Raw genomic sequence first — 20025 nt, forward strand, 5'->3', positions numbered from 1 at the left:
ACCTAGAACCCCATTTCCCCTTCTCACATTCTACAAAGGAACCCCAGGAAGCCCCAGAGATAAACTCCTTGGAACAGCATCACACAAGGTCACGGTTAAGAGCCACCAGGGATCTCAAACCAGCAGCCTTTGGGCTAAATGTGTTCCAGTTGAGTGGCTCTCTGCTTCGAATTTTAAAACGCGAATTTGCATGCTTTGGAGAGGGGCGTGAGCACGTGTTTTCCTGTTCATTCCAAGCCCTGCCATTAAGATCCTTTTGTCCCTGACCTCTCTCCTCATTTGCATGACCTGCCTGGCCCTTGATGGCCTTCAGTTTGCAATCCTAACATGCCCAGTTGCTGTCTTAGTCACTTAGCAAAGCATTTTCTCTAGAAGTTAGCAGAAGGGCAGGCAAAGGTAGTGTGGCCCCTTCCCTAGGGGCATGTCAAACTCCCAAAGTTTGAGAAGCATACTCGGTGTTACACTTTTAATATCTGGAAAACAACCAATCCTACTGTTCTTTTCATCAGGGCTCAGTTGGATTACAAACACAACGTCTGAGAGAGACACTGCTGTGGAGTGTTTTGCAAGGACGGACGAGGGGGCCGTGAATTTTCAGGGCTGAAGGGTCACATTCCAACATCTGAAATATTTTCCCACAAGACAAAGCTGATTTTAATTTTATAAGACTCAAAGCCATGCCCACTTTTACTAGGGCAGCTGTTGCTGATTTCTTCACTTCGATTTGAAAAGAAAAAAAATTGTATAGTATGTATCCCGACACCTTTTTCTTTTTTTTATAAAAGCAAAAACACTTATGTGGCAAGAATCAGCTAAACTTGACCAAATTATGCTATATGCAGGCATGAGCAGATCACAACACAGTCCAATTTTATGTATAACTATAATGCACCAATTAAAAAAATAAATGGATTGAAGATCAATAGAGTAGAGGAAGGAGATCGGGAGAGGGAAGAGGGGAGAATACCCTGGGTTAAGATGGAGAAAACTATGCTACATGCATTTATGAATATATCAAAATAAACTCCATTATTATGTATAGCTCCAGTGCACTAATTTTTTTTTAATTAAATATAAGGGTTGGGATTGTGGCTCAGTGGCGGAGCACTTGCCTCCCATATGTGAGGCATTGAGTTCAATCCTCAGCACCACATATACATGAATTAAATAAAGGTATTTAAAAAATTAAAGATAAGAAAGGAGGAAAAACAAAGAGACATGAGCAGACAACTGAATGAGTTTAAGGCAATAAAGAAAAGGAAAGAAAATAAGAGTAAGGTATGGAAAGAAATATAAAGCCAACTTTTATTAATAATACTTAAAATACTGATTTATGTTACACCACAGTTGCTTTTTTGTTAATACTTCCACGGTAAATCACTTAATGTTCAATTAAGTTAAATTGATTCCATTAAACATGATTCTAAATCAGAAAAATTAAAAGAGAGAGAGAATCAACTAAATATTTGGGAAATCAGATTTTGGATGAGCAATTTTTTTTTTTTTTTTTTTTTTGTACCAGGAATTGAACCCAGGGGCACTTAACCACTGGGCCACATCCTGAGCCCTTTTTATTTTGCATGTTTGAGACAGGGTCTCCCTAAGTTGCTTAGGGCCTCGCTTAGTTGCTGAGGCTTGCTTTGGACTTGGGATCCTTCTGCTTCAGACTTCCGGGCTGCTGGGATTACAGGCGTGTGCCAAGGTGGTTGAGCAAATTTTCTTAAATCCCCCAAACAATGAACAAACCTAGGAATAACCTCCAGTGGAGATGTCAAAGGGTGATTTGAGGTTGCTTTGTCATAAGTTACAATAGGACAGGCAAAAGGAGTCCACCAATCCAATGCCGTGGGACTGTAGGTTAGTCACCTCACCTCTCTGTTTAAAATAGAGGTGATAATATCTACTTTCATGACTGCTATTAGAATTAAATGAAAGAATAAAGAAAGTGGTTAGAACAATACCTGAGACACAGTTAATGCTTGGTACCGTACAGATATTATAATAAATGACCTGACTATCGCTAGCAGTTTTTTTTTTTTCAAGATAGCAGTGGAGAAAAAAGTCCTTGGCAGAATGCCAGCATTATCTTAAACTAGAGGTGGTCCATACAAGGGGATCGTAGAATCTACTGGGAGATGCTGATCAAATCAATTTTTTACAGCAAATCATTCATCCAACAGGATTTCCAAAGTAGACAACGTATACCATGCTGCAATCCCATTTGTTAAAATCCTGATTTATTGTCAATCGTCTTTATTTGTTCGCTGAATGAGTCTCTCTGACCCCTCTCCTGCCTGCATGGGACAGAATTGTCAGGATCTGAGGTCTCTCTCTCTGGCTGATGGCTTTCCACCCTGTCCTCCAACTCCCTAGGAACCACAAAGAACAAAATATCCCTCCGTGTTGGGGGACCCCAGGACAAGTCTGCTATCTCTGGAGCTGGATTTGCTCAGACAGGTTTGTAGAAGCAAACAAAATGGTCGCTTGCATCTAAATCACCAGGCTCCCTGCTCTCTCTACTGCCTTGGAAACAGCCAAATGCCTGGATCCAGAACCCTTTTTCCGCTTCCAAAACGGAATAGACTCCTCTGCCAGCTCGCTTCTTTGCCAGCATGCAAATGAAGCGCTTTGGGGTTTCTTGGGGTGTTAACCCCCTATTCTCTGATCCCCGATGGGGGAGGTAAATGGATTTTGCCAGCTGTGCGGGAAACAGACATAAAGGCCACGGGTGACAGTGTTTATTATCCAAACGGGGTTTGCAGGAGGGGGTCAAAGAGATAGCAAAAAAAAAAAAAAAAGACTTCCCCCAAGGTGCACACACTCACACTTTCCAAATGCAAAATATTGATGAATATTTTAGGTGGCAGGGACTGTTCATTTGTTCCATGGCTATTTCCTGGCGCGTAATGAAGAGTCCTGTTGCAGGACCTGTGTTTGTTTTAGCCACTTCCCCTCTTTCAACCGCACAAATGACAAGCTAATGCAGAGTGGGGAGGGGATCCTTCTCTTAGAACCTCTCCTTGGGTTGAGTGACAGCTGGGATGGGGCGGGGTGCTTCATCTGCCTGCCCTTAGGCATCCTCCCAACCATCCTAAGAGGCGGGTGCTGGTCGGAACCCTGTCTTGCAGAAGAAGACATAGAGGCTCAGAGATGAAGGGACTTGCCCAAAGTCACACACACGGCTTGGGAAGAGGCAGGAAGGGCTCTGACTTTGGCTGCAGGGCTGATATCTCCCAGCTCCCTGGTCACACTGTTGCCCCTTCGTCTTGAGTTAGACTTGTCATTCCTGGCCCAATCAGGATCACCATGAGCACTGTCCTGGAGTCTTTAGAGAGGTCTAGTGGTCCAAGTGACAGGCCTTTGCAGTTGGCCCCTTCTGAGCCCCGGTCCCTCAACCACCCCACCCTGGCACTGGAGAGGCTGGAGGCTCAATGCCAGCTCTGTCTCTTGGTCATGTGACCTGAGTCAAGTCCCTCTCTTCACCTGACTCCACATGTCCAGGAAGTGCAGAGAAGCTTCCCTCTCCCAGGAGGCTGGAGGAAGGAAGGAGCGAGATAAGGCGGGTCTCCCTGCGGCCCTCCCTCCCCTGACATCCCGCACTCCCGTCTTGCAGAACCTCAAATCCTAGACACAATCCCCCCTCTCTCTCTCTCTTTCTCTCTCGCTCCACCGGCTCCCAAATCAGCATTCAACACACATCACTCTCCTTGTGCAATGCCATTATCTCCCGAGGACACAGGCTCCGTTGTCACGGCAACCGAGTCCTTCCACCAACTCTATTTAATAATTTCTCAACAGTGGAGCTGGGCCGGCTTGGGGCAGGGGAAAAGCACGGGCCAGGGGGACAGGCTCCAGGTCCTAGCACCTGCGGGGCCTGGGACTCCTTGCTAGGCCTTAGTTTACCCATCTGTAACACGGGTGTTTTGCAATGGGTGGGTTCTGTGGCTCTCAGGCTTAAAACAATATATATTAAAAAAAAATCCTGGGCTGGGGATATGGCTCAAGTAGTAGCTTGCTCGCCTGGCATGCGTGAGGCATTGGGTTCGATCCTCAGCACCACATAAAAATAAAAAATAAAATAAAGATATTGTGTCCACCTAAAAAATAAATATTAAAAAAAAAATCCTGAGAAACAGCTTCCTAGTTCCAGGAAGAAGCAGCAAGAGACCTGAGCTACTGGAGATGGGTGGGAGATGTGAATGGGATTTAAATCCACAGGAAGAGCTGGAAGCTGCCTTTGGTCATGGACCTCTCCTTGTGCTTAGATCGTCTCCACAATGCCACTTTTAGATGTTTATGTGATCACTTTGATCCTCCAGGATCAGGGCTGGGATTGGTTAGCAGATGTAGTCTTGCCCAAATCCAGGCCAGCCCATTCTTCAGATATGCAGACTGAGGCTCAGAGAGGGATCTGCTTGGGCTCATGGCAAATCCAGCTCTTCCTCAGAACCTACAGGGATGCTTTCTACAAAGGCCAACTTGCACATTCCTAGGGAAGAGGCCCCCTGCCCTGTCCCTTTGCCCGCTCAGTCTATAGCTCATCTTGCTGTGGCCCCCACCTGTGTAGCCTCTGGCTGTTACTTAAGGAAACAAGCCGTCAATCAAAAGTGAGAGGGAAGTACCTATTCTGTGCCCTTCTCTATGCTGGGGACCTGAAAAGTCCACAGGTACTGTCTTCCTGGTCTTGGCTGGGAGCAGCTCTTTACAGGACAGAAACAATGCCAGGTTTATTACCTTCATGTTCCCCAGGAGAGCCTGCCAAACAGTAGGCAGCTCACAATTTTATTGGGTCCAGTTGTTTGCCCACATCTGCCCCTGAAGATAACTCATCTAGCCTTCTGAGGGGCGTCTAAAAAAAACTCCGGACGCTGCCAAGGGTTGATGTCCACAGAAAAGTTGAAGACCCGGAGCTGAGGAAGGCCCCTCAGCTTTGTGACTCCTGTCTGGCTCCAAGGCCGGGGAGGGGGCCGTTCTGCCCTGGCCCTGGGCTGATGGCAGCCCAGCCATGCTATTGAACTCCTCCTGGGTTGGAGTTTTCATTGAATACCCGCGGCATAATTAACAGTGCAGCATCTGCTCTGTCATTAGTAGCATTCGCTGCCATTTGGAGAAAGGGTTCTTATCTTCCCCAGTCATTAGTCTCGGAGACTATTATGGTGAAAATGGAGGAGGAGAGGAGGAAGTGGGGTGTGTCGCATCCCTCCCCCCAAATCCTACTTGGAGCGTTGGCATTGAGATGCACGGGGAGCAACAGATTGTCCCATCTGACAGCCCCAACCTCTTGGCTTTAGAGACCAAGAACCTGCCCACGGTCCCCTATGGACAAGAAGCCAGGCAGGAGGGGGACTCTCCCACCTCTTTCTCAGGACTGTGAGCTTTGGCCTCCAGGTCCCGCAGATGGGGATCTCAGCACCAGCTCTGCTTTGTGTTAAAACCTTGGGCAACCCCTTGAGCTCCCGGAGCCTCAGTTTCCTTATTGATGATCCTGGGGCAATGCTTGATAGAGCTGGGCTCAGCACCTGGGTCACAGTTCAACACTGAAGGAGGTCCATATCTCTGCATAGCCCTGTGGACGCAGCAACCTGTTAAAAATGTCTCTGTCATGCATGCATGCCTTTAAATGGCACCTTTACAGACTATGCTTCAGTATGACTATTTCTTTTCCTTCTCTGAGTTACACTTTAAAAAAAAAAGATACTGGGGATTGAATCCAGGGGGCATATAACTGCTGAGACTCATCCCCAGCCCTTTTTAATTTTTTAAATTTAGAGATAGGGTCTTGCTGAATTGCTTAAGGCCTCGATAAGTTGCAGGGGCTGGCTTTGAACTCATGATCCTCCTACCTCAGCCTCCTAAGCCGCTGGGATTACAGGCATGTGCCACCACACCCAGCCATAGGAGGGTTCCTGATCTCAAGATTTAGAAACATCCAACCTAGGGACTTAGTTGGCCAAAGCCCTACAGTCAGCTAAGGCAGAAGACAAAGTGCAACAGCAGGATTGGAGCATAGACAGCACCGGGAAGCTGGGGTTTTTCTGGCTTTGGTCACTTGTGTATTGTTTTAACTTAGCCTGGGTCCTTGCATGGTAAAGTCGGAAACAGAGATGGCAATTGCAAAGAAAAAAGTCCCTCATCTTCCTGGGTCTCCCTGCACAGTTATGACGACTCAGTGTTTCTTGGAAGGGTGAATGGGGGGAACAGTACCCAGGGGTTGGCATCAGCAAGATGCATCAGAACTTAGGTGCTATCTGGGGTGAGTGTCTTCACTGCCCTTAGCTTTAGGGTCCTCTGGCAGCTGGAGAGGATGTAGCACTCCTCCTAGCAGCATCCTCAGCATCAGTGAAGTAATAACCACAAGTCCCAACCCAGGGGGCGGGGGCCCAGTGAGTGCTCCAGACTCAATGATCCATCCGGGCCACTGGGCAAGTTCTCGCTTCACCTTGCAGCAAGAAGGTGTGACACACCCTTCCTCTGAACCCCAGAGAAAAGCTCCTAAAGCTCCTGATAGGGTCACAATCTTTACCATGACAGTAGTCCAAATGCAGAGGGGAGTGAGGAGGTGTCTGGGCTGGGCTGTTTGCATCTGGCTTCTGCGCTGGGTCCCGAACAACCCCGAGGCCCACACAAGAACACTTTCCCACACCCTTCCGGGTGACCAACACTTTCAGGTCCTTCTATACACGCTCACGGGGCCCTGATGTTTGTTTTCACCTGAATTCTTTCAGATAAACATGCTTGCGTGCATGCAGGTGTGTCTGAGAGCACCCAACCCCCCTTTCCCTGACAAAGTCTGGCTACGGCTGGGGGCACCCTGACCAAATGATCACACTTTGAACCCCAAAATCTGGGAATGAACAAGGAGATATTCTTCTCTGGCCAGAGCTCAGATAAGCCTCCAACAAGATGCAAACCTCAGGGCTGTGCCTTGCTGTGCCGTCCAGCAAGTCTCAGTCCCTTCCTACCAGAATCAGGCTCTTCTGGGCTCCGTCTAGTGGGGATACCTGGTGAACTTCGATTTGGGTGTGGTAAAGGTGATTCCCATTGGCTGGGAAACCAGGGAACGGAGATGAAGTTTCGGGGTTCTCAGTCTCAATTTCCCCATCCAAAAGATGGGAATAAGAATAATGATGATAATAACTTCACTGGGAGCTCCCAGGGCTGTAGCAAGCTTTGACTGCGAAAATGTTTTGAAAACTATGAAATTCTGCCTAATTTTTAAGTTCCAAAGGGAATTCATTTGGGTCAAGGTCATTCTGATTTGGGCTTATGAGAAAACTAGCTTTAACAGAGTCTTTCCTTATTTGACAGAGGATTCTTCTCCAGAATCTCAAGGATCATCCCCCTGCACACGCACACACACAGTACTTCACAGAAGATAAAAAGATAGAGCATTTGCAAAAGCTTTTTTTTTTTTTTTTCTTCAAATTGTAAAGTGCCATTCTCATGCCCGAGAGCAGCATGGTGGTCACTAAGTCCCAGCAAAACTGTAGTACTGACACCAAAGGTCTCCACTCACCTCCTTGTGCCCTCTCTGCACAGATCTTCTTTGTCAAACAATAAGGCCACGAAAGCAACCTGCTGTCGATATCTCTTTCAGGGCATCTTTGACCTTGAGTGTCCCTTTGGCCAGGTCTGTGTTATCTCAAGACCTGGCATAAGACACAGATCGCGCAGACACCAGGCAGCCGACAGGTGGGGAGAGCTGCAGGTCACTGTCCCAGGCAGCCACGAGAACTCCTGCCTCCCCCACCCGGGCTTGTGTGCCAGATCGCATCCGGCCCCAGAAGCTGGGGGGCCCCCTCTTCACAGCTGAGAAGGCTCTGGCACCCTAATGTGGTCCGTTCCACCTAGCTGCGCATCCCCTGCTTCCAGAGTGCCACAGCCAATCACTCTGCAAGACCTGGCCTCCTTATAATTTCCAATTTGTGAGAAATATAAAAATAGAAGGCCATTCGCTGCAGGCAGCTCGCATCAAATCGGATGCCACTTTTTGTGTCATGTCAGATCATGGTAAACGGAGCTGATGGCTTCGTCAGGCAGCTCCGGGTGGCTTCCCAAGCAGTGGGACGGTGGGGACAAGTTAGGAGGCACCCGGAGAGTCAGGGAAAGGTAGCTGGGTGCGGAACATCAACGCCAGCTTTAAATGGATTTTAAGTCTAGGTCACAAATATGTTGTAACAGGATGGACACTTGGGTTCAAACCCAGTTCTGCAACTTAGCAGCTGAGGGACTTTGGGCTCAAGTTTAATCTCTCTGTTCCTCAGCTTTCCCTGTTAACAAACAGTAGCTATCATGCCACCCGGTGTCCCTGAGCTGTGGCTCCATTGACAGCGCAAATGGAGAAGTGCTTTGTAAACGGTGTAGTTCCTTAAATGGGGGAGCTGCGGTCACTGCCAAGGGAGCAATACCAGTGGCCTTCCTGTGGCAGGAATCTAACATGGGATTTACCACGGAGGTGAGGCTCCATGCCATTGACTAGCCTAGCGATCCAGTACCAAGTGCCTTCACTGATCCTGCCTGTCACTATCTTTATCTCTACAGGGACAATGATACTCTGGACTTCACGGGGTCTTCAGAAAATTACCTGCAGCCATATAAGTAAAGCACACAGCACATTCCCTGGCATATCGTCAACCTGCAAGAACTGACAATTATTAGCGTAATTGACAATATTATCATTGCAATGATATTGAGTGGGTATTTTTTTTTTCCTGTTTGTGTCTGAATCCTAGCTCTGTGCCAAAATGTCACAGCTTGCGTTCACACCTACAGCCTATGCCAGGAATCGCTTATCTCTGCTATTAGCTGGCTTCCCACTGATGCCACGTCCCCCTCCCACGGGTTCCAAAGGTCTTCAGCTGGGTAGGATATAGAAGAAGGTGTTGGATGTTCAGCAAGCTCACAGAGACATATTTCCTGGGAAGTCCTATTTTGGGGTTCACATCTGAACTCTCAGCCTTTTCCCTTCCCCTCCATCTCCCTTCAGAGAAGGGGGCAAAGCTGGTGAAAAGGACCACTTAGGTGGTGCCAAGCGATCTCAACATCTGTGGGGGCAGCGGAGGTAGGGGATGAGCTTTACAAATGGAGTCGATTCAAGGTTGTTTCCCTTCTAGCAGGGGCTGCACCCTGCCTACCATTCTCCCCTCGCAGAGATGCCCCAGCATCATGGCATGGTTAATTTCAGCTCCAGCCTGAGCAAAGACGGGTCTGCTGCCACTCACATTGGGGAGCGGGGGGGATCTTGCTGGATTTGGGGCTCTTGCTGGATTTGGCATCAGGGATCTAACGGAGGGAGAGGGGTGCTGTGCTGATGGAGTGTGGGGTCCAGGGAAAGCTGAACACACCCTGGGCCAGGCAACAGGGACGGGTTCGGGCACCGTTCTTACTCCCAAGGATGGGGTGAGGGGCTGGATTTCAAGATTCGAGAGGCTGGAAGTGTCAGGCAAGGCTGAATTTGAATTTGCTGGGGTTGCACTCTGCCTATGAGCCATACACAAGCAAAAGAGGGGAAAGAGAAGACATCTCCAAATTCCAACTGGCTTGGGACGTCTCTATCTTAGCTGCTAAGCTCACAGCCAAGCCTACGAACAGTGTCTTTATGTGATGGCAAGAAGCCACCCGAAATTTGTGATTTACTTAGTGTTGCTCTTAGCATATCATATGCTGGGAAGGTAGAGGAACGTCTATTGCTCAGATAGCACTCAGAGAGCAGGTCCAAGGCGACTCACTGTCAACCTTTAAATTCTGTCCTCAATAACCATCCCCCTACCCACTACCTCACTTCATGAATGTGAAAACAGAGGCTCAGAGACCCTCAATAAGGCAAAGTTGGCTTGGGAATGACAAGAACAGAGTCCAGATCCCTGTCCTGCCTCCTCCCAGCTATGTGACCTTGGACAAATCTCTTTCCCTCTCTGTCTCCAAGTTGCCTTGCCTCTGAAGTACGTATTAGAGAATATCCATTGAACAAGGTTATTGTAAGGATTATAAATCTGGTACACTGAAAGATTCCAGCACTTCATTCCTTCCCGTCAACAGGGACTAGAACTTAGCCAAGGTCACGGGCCGGGAAATGGCAGTGCCCGTGCTCAAAGCAAACCCTCCTACGGAGCTCATTCACTCCTGGCTGTGGACTTGGAGGTGACATTTGATTGCCTTCCTGGCCTAATAAGACAGGTAGGTTTTGTAGGTTCTATCACCTTTATCCAGGCAGACTTCATTCTAAGACATTTATTGAGTTCCTGCTGTGTGCTGGGCCATGCGTAAATAAATTCACATCCTTGAAGCTCCTGGGTCGCTAGCCATGTGAAATCCAGGGCAGACAGAAGAAACACAGCTACTGTGCATCTTTCAGCTTTGATGAACTTGGTTTTGCCTGGTCTTTATCTTCTCGGTTGCCTACTCCCTGGCCTTGAGACCCTCTCTCCTAGCCCCATCCAAGTCCCTGGGGACCCACTTCTCACCAAGCCTAGAGCCCTGAAATAAAGGGTCTCACATCAGGAGAGATGGTTCCCCTTTCATGTCACATAGGGGCTGTCCCTATTCCTATCCTGTGCAGCTCTTAGGGAACCCCACTCTTCGGATGCTCTACTAGACAGGCCCAGCTGTGTCTCCCTGCCTGGGACTCACTGTTTGTCCTCTAAGGACTGGCCACTGAGCCAGCACTTGGCTGGAGACAGAGCGCTTTCTTTGTTTGCAGCCTGCCTGACGATTTATTTCTGAGACTCAAGAGAGGCTCAGCCATTTTGGCCTGGCTGCTCTGGGAAAAGCCCCTCCCACTCCCTAGGGGCTCACACCTCTGAAGGGCCACTTTGGAGGGTCTGAGGATGCTCTCATGAAGACCCGAGAGGGCAGGCTCAACCCTTCCCACAGTAAGTGCTCCAGAGAGAAAGAGAGGGCTTGCAACACAGGATAGTTCCCACTCGCCTTCTTTGTTTTGGAATTTGGAACTTGAGGTAGACTTTTCAGGTTTCCTTATGAATGCATCCCTCCCCACAAAGTTCTCAACGACAAAAAAATAAGGCAATATTCAGCAGTAGTATCCCCTGTCTCCTGCCCAAACACCCACCTTGTGTGTGTCACAGATTAAAAAAAACAAAACACGGTCAACCCCAAATTCTACTCAGCCTGACACAGTGTCTAATTTTGGGGGTGCCACCAAAGCTCAGGAGCCATTTTATCACCCACCCCAGCTTCCTTGGTGAGGGAGTGAATGCCCCCACCCCACATCCAGAGGGAACTTGGCATTATCTTTTGGCTTTTTAAAAAATCAAATTTTCTCCTTGGGGTTCATGTCTATTTGGGGAGGATATTAGCTCAGAGAGTCAGGAGTTCCTTGTCTGGAGACGAAGCCAAGGGAAGAACAGGACATGGGTGGGAGCCTCCCCCAACCCACCCGGGGGATGTACAGGTACAAAGGGACAGTGGCTCATGACGAACTCATGGTCACTGCCTCCCCGGGGGAACCTAGGCGGGCAATGAGGACCCTATTTCTTGCAGGGAGGAAAGGGTTGGAGTACCCTGTTTCCCCGCGGCGGCAGGAAGACAGGGTCCTCCAGCCCTTTGAGACGCCTCTGGCACCCCACATCCCTCGGGTAAAGTCGGGAGAGCGCTTGGCGCGAGGTGTGCGCGCTCAGTCCCAGCTGTGGCACGCTTTTAAGCCAAGGTTTCTTGAGAGCTTGAGATGTCCCAGGATGGGAGGGAGGTTACCATCCTCAGGTGGCCCCCTACCCCGCAGTAGCCTCAGAGAATAAATGAGGCGCACCGCACTATCTCCACTCAGGCGAGGACTCGGAGACCGGGCAAGTGGCGCACGGCCCCCAAACGCAGTTCAGTCCCTGTCACCCTCTGTCCCCTAAGGAATGAATAGGGCGCTTCGACGGCTCCAGCAGAATCCAGACCACCTTGGGGTCCAGGCGGCACTGCCTCAGGGAAGGGACAGACATATGATTCTCGCGACCCTCCTTCGAGCCCCCTTGCCTCCCTCTCGCGCGTCCCAGGGGGGATGGCCAGAAGCGCACGTCGGGGTCGCAGGGGCGCCCGGCTCCTTCCTGTGGCACCGGGTGAGAAGAGGCGCGGGGACTGGAATCTCCCGGAGCCCGCCCCCGCTCCCGCCGGGTCCGTGGCGGCAGCTGGGGGCTATGGCCCGTCTGACCCCGCCGTCCCGGGCTCTGCGCCCTGCGCCCCGACGCCGGCGGCCTGTTCCTACCTGCGGCCGGGGCTGGCTGCGCGGCCCGCGGCGGGCGCTGCGCGGGGCGGCTCGGCCGCTCCGGGGCGCTCGGGGCGCGGGGCCGCTCCGGGCTCGGGCCGCGCTGCGCTGCCGGCTCCTCAGCTCCGCAGCTCGGCGCAGCTCGCCCGCACCCTCGCCGCTCGCTGGGTCTTCGAGGGCGGGAGGAGGGACGGCGGGGGAGGGCGGGGCGGGGGTGAGGGGGAGGGAACAGGAGGCGGAGCATAGGAAGGGGACACGCCCACTCGAGGCGGGGCTTCCCGTCGCCCCGCCCCCTACCGCCCAGTCTGCAGCTGCTTTGCCCGGGCGCCCCCTCTCTTTGGCGTGAGCCGCTCCTCTTCTTGGCTGTTCTTCCCTCAGCCTCCCTTTCCATGTCCCCTTCTAGTTCTCCCCTCCTTCCTTCCTCCCTCCCTTCCTCCCTCTCCCAAGGCCCTTCTCCCCTGTCTTCCTTCTTTCCCTCCTTCCTTCTCCTTCAGTCTGTTGGCCTCACCCCTGCCTTGGTCCGCTTGTCTGCCTGGTTGGGTCCCTGTCTTTTTCAACATGGATTTCCTTCTTGGCTTTTACCCTGACTCGGTTGTCTGTCCTCTTTGTTTCTCTGGTTCTGTCATCCTCCCCTCTTCTCTCTCTCCGTGATTGGGTGTCTGTGGTTGGGGGGCTTGCCGTGAGATCACTGGATGCCACTGGGAATCACTGGACTCTTGGTACCAAGCTGGGGGGTAGATGGGTAGGACTGTCCACTGCAGGGGTTGGTCATGGAGACACAAACAAGTAGCTGTGTGTGTGTGTCTGTCTGTCTCTACAGGTGGTAAACAGGACCCCAAAAGGAAACAGCACCTTGACAAACAGGGACGGCCAAGGACTCAGACCCCCCTCCACCTTCCAGCTCTTAAGGTTTGAGGAACAGTTCCAGAGAAACTGCCCTCTCAGCCAATCCCAATCTGGAGGCTGCCTCACCCTGTCAAAGCCCTGACCGCCCCACCCTCTTTCACAAAGGCTCCTGAAAATGGCAGCCACAGCCTTCCCCTCTGGGTTCCCCAAGGACTCATAGAAAAGAGTCCTTTTGTCCAGGTCTGATCTAATCTGACCTCATACATTTGTCCTCTGAACTGGCATTTGCTAATTGACACCCCATTCCCCCACTTTACCTACCCTTCCTGCTTCATCTGATCTGGGATCCCCAAACCCAGTGCTCTCCAAGATCACCCTGACTTCTTATCTCTTTCCCCACACTTTCCCCATAAACATGGATTCCCGGATTTTTCCTTGACCTATCTAATTTCTTTCCATTACGTCCCACCTGCGAAAGTTCCCCCTGCTCCCAATAGTTCTATCAACTGGGGACCAAGCCTTCAAGATGCGAGCCTTTGGGGGATATTTAAGATCTGAACCGTAGCAGATATGGTGGTGGACAAGGCAGGTAGGCACAGACCTCAGGGTGGTCCAGGTCCAGTGTGAGACACAGGCTTTCTCAAATAGCCACAGGAGGCCAACCTCACCAGCTCTGCCAGACCCTGGCAGGGGTCCTGTTCATTTTGGAACGGTGCAGGAATTTTCCCTTAAGGAAGTACCATGGACCCAAGAGCAAAGAATGAATGGGAGCTCTCTGGATGCAGGGGTGGGGCACAGCTTTCAGCAAATCGAGGAGGGTAGCAAGAACAGAGGGCTAGTTTTGCTTGGCCTAGGTTCATTTCAACTTTCTCAGGTGACAGCACAATTCTACCTATATCCTTGATCAGAAGTTAATTCCTCTCTCTTTTCATCATTTATGCCAAGTCAATTTCCTAGATGTTGACCATCTGACACTCGAATGATCCCCACCACATTCCTCACTCCCCACCTGACCCCTCTATAACTGTCCAGCACCTGTCTTCATCTCTCCAGTGATGGGGAGCTCATTATTCCACCAGGCAGATGATTTCAAACAACAGACTCTTAGCACAGTAGAGTTCTCAGCTCTGTTTGGAGGGCATGGGACTTCAGCTAAGGGTCACTGTATTGGGAAATTGAGGTGGCTGCATGAAGGGCATCTGTGCCCTTCCAAAAAGCCTGGCTTAAGATCTTTCAGAGAACTCACATGCATCCCCCCACTCCCCCCTGTGAGCTAGGATTGCAAGCTCTGCAGACCAGCATTTCCAGGAATGTACACTACCAACTGCTGGTGGTAGCCAGGAGAATTTTTGGTAGAGTGGAATGGCTTAGGGTGAAAAGTCTCTTCCTACCATCTCCCTGAGACATTCTTTTGATTTCTACCAATGAGTAGAAATGCTAACCAGTACTTATCACCTCTTTAAAGAATTGACTATTCACATTAAAACAAAGAGGGGGGCAGTAAGCCCTGGGCCTCCAACCTTGGTAGAAAATGGTATGCAATGCGCATTAGATGCATTTTTCATTTGTCCTTGAAAACCTATTTCTGGCAAGTAATACTGGTCTTCTAGTGACAGTGTGATGTAAAGTTTCCTTTTGAGATATATTTATTTAATCTAAATAAGGAAAATATTTAAGTAAATAAAAATAGACACGGTGCACAGATTTTTGCAAAACCCTTTTGGCTGGTTTGCAAAAGTTTGAGTGGTCTAATTCAGCGAAATAGTTTCATGTGTCCATTCACTCAACAAATGTGCATTTCCTTAGCACCGGGCATGGAGGAGGACTAGACTAAGAGACACCAGAGTCTCTGGAAGATTCCATTAGAGTGGGCAGGTCTGAGCACCACATTAAGGGATTGCGCCTTGACCTTGAGGGGCAGGGTAGTGCCTCTGAATACTCTGGAGCTGAAGAGTAGGGTTTAAGAAAGCTGAGACTTACCTGTGCAGAGGCACACGCCTGCAATCCCAATGGCTCTAGAGGCTGAGGCAGGAGGATCATGAGTTCAAAGCCAGCCTCAGCAAAAGTGAGGTGCTAAGCAACTCAGCGAGACCCTGTCTCTAACTAAAATACAAAATAGGGCTGGGGATATGGCTCAGGGGTCGAGTACCCCTCGAAAAAAGGAAAGCTGAGACTGGCCACATAAGTAGGATAGACTGAAGGGGAGAAGATTGGGAGTCAGAAGACTGAACGGAGGGAGTTGTAGTATCATAGATGTGAGGGGTGAGTCACCTGAGCTCCCAGCACACGGTCCGTACTCAGTAAAAGTTTGATACTATTACTATTAATGGCATTATTATAGTCCTTTCTCTTTTTTTGACTTGGGGAAATTGAATTATAGACTTGAAGGCTATCTGACTGGGAATGGTCCTCAGATAATTCCTAGTTGAACTCTTTAATGGGTAAACTGAGGCCCAGAGAGGAGAAGTGACTTGCCTGAGGGCACCTGGCTATCTGGTGACAGAGTCAGGGAGACCATGGCCACTAGCTATGTTACTGAGTTCTTTCTACCTGTTAATCACTGACACGTGGGAAAACCAAGGCACAGAGAGATTCAGTCACTGGCTCAGAGACACACAGTAGAGAAACAGAAGTTTTGCCACCTCTAAAACCAGGGCTTAGGGCCAGTAACTTATTAATTGTGTCCCTGAACCTTCTCACCATCCCAGACTGCCTCTCATCAGGCCAAGGTGCTGCTGTGAGAAGAGAGTTGGCTTGGAAATGCACAAAGCTGTAACAAACCTGCTGGGTGACCTCAGGCAAATCCCTTCCCCTCTCTGAACCCATTTCCTTCCCAGCAAATTAAAGGACTCGCACTTTTGTTCTACCATCCCAAGTCACCAGGCTGCGGGCGAGATGCTCTGTGGGCCAGGCTGTGCTGAGGGTCTGTTCTCCTACCTCTCATCTCAGCCTCCTCAGGACCCCCATGCGCTGCTCATAGCAGGCTTTGTCTCCATGACAACATACAATTCCATCTTCCAGACTTGCCAAAATTATTGTAAGATGGAGGAACCCCCCTCCCCCCACGCACACACACACATACACACACATACACACACACAGCAAATCTCTTCCGTTGGGGGAGATGGGCCTTGTATGCTGCTTTCAGAAGGAATGCTATTACCTCTGCACATTCCCCCCTGAAGGCAGGAGAGTTGCTGCAGTCACGTGTGCAACCACTTGAAAAGCCACAGTAAACCTTGCAGGAGATAATAGAACTTAAGACCATTTCATTATCCTGTCCCCGAGTCACACTGGGGCATATCACTGCTGGCTGCGGCTTATTGCTGACTGTTAAATATCTGTGCAGGTCAGACCATGCTGGGATCAATACTGAAAGACTTCAACAGGCTGATGCTTCCACACAGTCGATGCCTGCACTGTGCCCTCCTCAAATATGGCCTAGGAACAGCCCTGGAGACAGCCCCCCCCCACTCTCCAGGGGATGGCTTGACCAACATTTCTCGGCACTGAGGGTAATGTGTAGACTCGGGAGCTAGACAGGCCTTGGGCAAGGAGTGTCACTTTCCTGGGCCTTGGTTTCCTCATCTGTAAAATGAGAACTAAAATTGTGTGGGTCTCACAAAGTTGCTATGTGGTACGAGCTCAGTCTGTATTTATCACTATGCTGTCATTTGTAAGGAGTCTTTATAATTCTCATGCTCTATCTGGTTCTAGTTGATGGTCAAGGTCATGCCCCCAGGTTCTAGTTGAGGGTCAAGGTCATCCTTAAATGCTGTGGCCTCTAAGAATCTTGCCTGATATTTGTCCCATGCATGTGTGATTTCTTCTGGAATTCTCACACATATCTTGGTTTTGCTTCTGTTAGGTACTGGACTCCTTGGTGGGGACAGAGACTGTCCTCCCGTGGAGCCCTGTACACAAGAGGGATTAATACTTGTTGACCTTGACTCTCAGGGAGCCTGGGACTCTTGGATCCCCTTCCACATACATTGCTGGCATGCCAACCTATGAGGCTATTTTTAGTGCCCTTCAAAAGGTTTCCACTCTCAGGAGGCTGAGGCAGGAGGTTCATGAGTTCAAAGCCAGCCTTGGCAACTTAGCGAGGCCCTAAGCAACTCAGCGAGACCTTGTCTCTAAATAAAATATAAAAAGGGCTGGGGATGGGGCTCGGTGGTAGAGCGCACCCCATTTCCATGGAAATGAGGGTAGAATCACCCCACTGACTCACATGCATGGTACAGTCCTCAACACTTTATGTGAATAAAACCATTTAACTCCCACAAGACCTATGTGGGAGGTCCCACCCTTGTCCATCCAATATATAAAGAAGAGAGACTCGGTGAAGGGAAGTCCTGGTCCTAGGTCACAATTTTTTTTTTTTTGAGATATGGTCTTATTAAATTGGTGAGGCTGGCCTTGAACTTGCCATCCTTCTTCCTCAGCCTCCTGAGTACCTGGGATTACAGGTATGCACTACCGTGCCTGGCTTCAAATCCACACTCTTTTTAAAAAAAATATTTTTTAGTTATAGATGGACACAATACCCTTATTTATTTATCTTTATGTGGTGCTGAGGATCAAATCCAGGGTCTCACATATGCCGGGGGAACGCTCTACCACTGAGCCGCAACCCCAGCCCACAAATCCACACTCTTTTAGCCACAGTCTTGACCTTGATGCTACACTGTGTCCTGTCTGGATTGAATTTGGAGAGGCAAATTCCCACCCCCACCTCCATGCCCAATTTGGAGCACTATAACCAGAACTGGGGAAATGGTTGGTGAATAGGGAAAACCTCTGAGTGTCCCAATGTCACCCTTGGCCTTTGAACTTAATCTTGGGAGCCCTGGAGAAGGGTGCAGATCAGATCTGAATCTTAGAAAGTTCCATCTAAGAGGCATGTGGCTGGGGAATGAAGCTTCATTAGAAAGTTTCTGATTAACGGAGTCTTTGTTTGGGCTTCTCCAGAAACAGTCCGAGAGAACTTGGACACAGTGGCTCATTCAGGATGCAGGGAACATGGGTAGGGGAGTGAGATGGGAGATCGGGAAGAGAGGGTGGCCATAGAGGGTACATGATTGAGCTCTGCCAGGGTAGGTGAATAAAGCTTCATCCCATGGAGAAACTGTAGGAAACTGTGTCTCACTCTCCTTGGAATCATCCTTTCCCCAGGGGTAAGGCAGCTGCTAGGGTATGTGGGTCAGCTTTCTGTTACTGTAACAACAAATATCTGAGATGTTCAATTTATAAGGAAGAAAGGTCTCTTTTTGCCCATGGTTTCAGAGGGTTTTGTGCATGGTTTGTTGGCCTGTGGTAAGGCCACACATCATGGCAGGAGGAGCATACGGCAGGGCAGTTTTTCACCTTGTGGCCACCAAGGAGCAAAGAGAGAGGAAGACAGGGAGACCAGCATCCCATAATTCCCTTCAAGAGCATGCTTCCCAATGACCTCATTTTTTCCCACTAAGCCCCACCTCTTAAAGGTTCCACCACCTCCCAGGAACAACACAGGCTGGGGACCAAGCCTTGAACACATGGGTCTTTGGGGATCACTCCATATCTTAGCTCTAGTGCTTGGGCACCATAAAGGCTACTCCTTTTTTGGAATTTTTGCCTTCCAAGAGCTGTGGGTAGTGGACCATAGGGATCAAGAATCCAGACCTTGGAGCCAGAAGTCCTGGGTTTATCCTGGGATTTCCCGGCTGGGGGGGTCATTGCTGGGCCTAGGTTTCTTCCTCTCCTCCACGGGCACAGCCATGACTACCCGGGACCAGTGGCGACAGGTGGGAGGATTCATGACACTCAGGGCCTGGCATGGAGCGAAGGCCCCATCTGGGCTGGCCGCATCTGGACGCCTCTATCTTCAGAAGCCCACAAACAGCGAGTGTGAGCTCCGCGCTCATCATCTGCCGTCAGAATGGCAGCTAATCACAATATCATTATTTATGAGAGAAACAGAAATACAGATTCAGCACTTTCATTCCAAGCGGAAGCTATTGACACTCCTAGAATAGTTCTGGGAACTGGAAAGCCCACCCTTCTAGGCCCCTTTAGAAACAATTTGCAATCAGTGGGATAGGCCTGGGGCCAGCCATGGGGGCCTTTCTTGCTCTCTCTGATAAGGGGGGTAAAGGAGGCCAGGGCAGGGGGTTCGACAGGAACTGCTGAGCCCTTGGAGTGCAGCCTGTGGGAAGGGGCTGGAGGGGTGGCAGGTCGGGGAGGAGGGGACAGGGGGTGTCTGCACCTGCTTCCTCCCTCTCTCCAGAACTCTTGGACTTCCATTTCATCTTCCGTTCTATCTCCTTTTTTTTTTTTTGGTACTGGGGATTGAATCCAGGGGTGCACAACCACTGAGCCACACCCTCAGCCCCTTTTTACATTTTATTTAGAGACAGGGTCTCACTGAGTTGCTGAGGGCCTGGCTAAGTTGCTGAGGCTGGCCTCCAACTTGTGATCCTCCTGCCTCAGCCTCTTTCCCTCCTTTTTTTGTTCTCCTTCCCTTTCTCTCTTCTAAAGCAGGCCGACATTTCAGGTATTTACGCCTTAGAAACTATTCCAATACTGAACACAGAAGTTGATTTTGATCACCACACTTAATCACGTACCCACCACATCCAGCCAACAGATCATTGTGATGTCTAGGTCAGACGATCCAAACCCAATTCCCAAGGGACCATGACTCAAGAGAGAGAGAGAGAAAGAGCTGAAGACAAATGTCACAAATGAAATTCCTTCCTTCTTTCCTTCCTTCCTTTCACACAGGAGATTTATCTCAGGGCCGCTTAACCACAGAGCCACATCCCCAGCCCCTTTTTAATATTTTGTTTAGAGACAGGGTCTCACTGAGTTGCTCAGGGCATGGTTAAGTTGCTGAGGCTGGCTTTGAACTCATGATCCTCCTGCCTCAGCCTCCCAAGCTGCTGGGATTATGGGCGTGCACTACTGCGCCTGGCCACTAATGGAATTTC

The 20025-nt window shown here is 49.8% G+C and overlaps 1 protein-coding gene across 2 annotated transcripts in view; it reads right to left on the bottom strand.

The window, feature by feature from the left end:
• Positions 1 to 12260, bottom strand: part of Slc6a1 (solute carrier family 6 member 1) — a 41426-nt gene extending 29166 nt beyond the window's left edge. Inside the window, exon 1 of one of the 2 annotated variants that reach the window (XM_046425615.2) lies at positions 12209 to 12260. The gene's annotated coding sequence lies outside the window, so the exon portion shown is untranslated. Of the gene's footprint in view, positions 1 to 7516; positions 7795 to 12208 lie in introns of those variants that run through there. The other variant, XM_058572949.1, reaches the window with a different exon arrangement.
• Between the last annotated feature and the right edge of the window lie 7765 nt (positions 12261 to 20025).

The sequence above is a fragment of the Marmota monax genome, unplaced genomic scaffold, assembly GCF_021218885.2.
Source record: "Marmota monax isolate L192 unplaced genomic scaffold, Marmota_monax_Labrador192_F-V1.1 WCK01_AAM20220418_F8-fsc00028, whole genome shotgun sequence".
Taxonomy (NCBI): Eukaryota; Metazoa; Chordata; class Mammalia; order Rodentia; family Sciuridae; genus Marmota; species Marmota monax.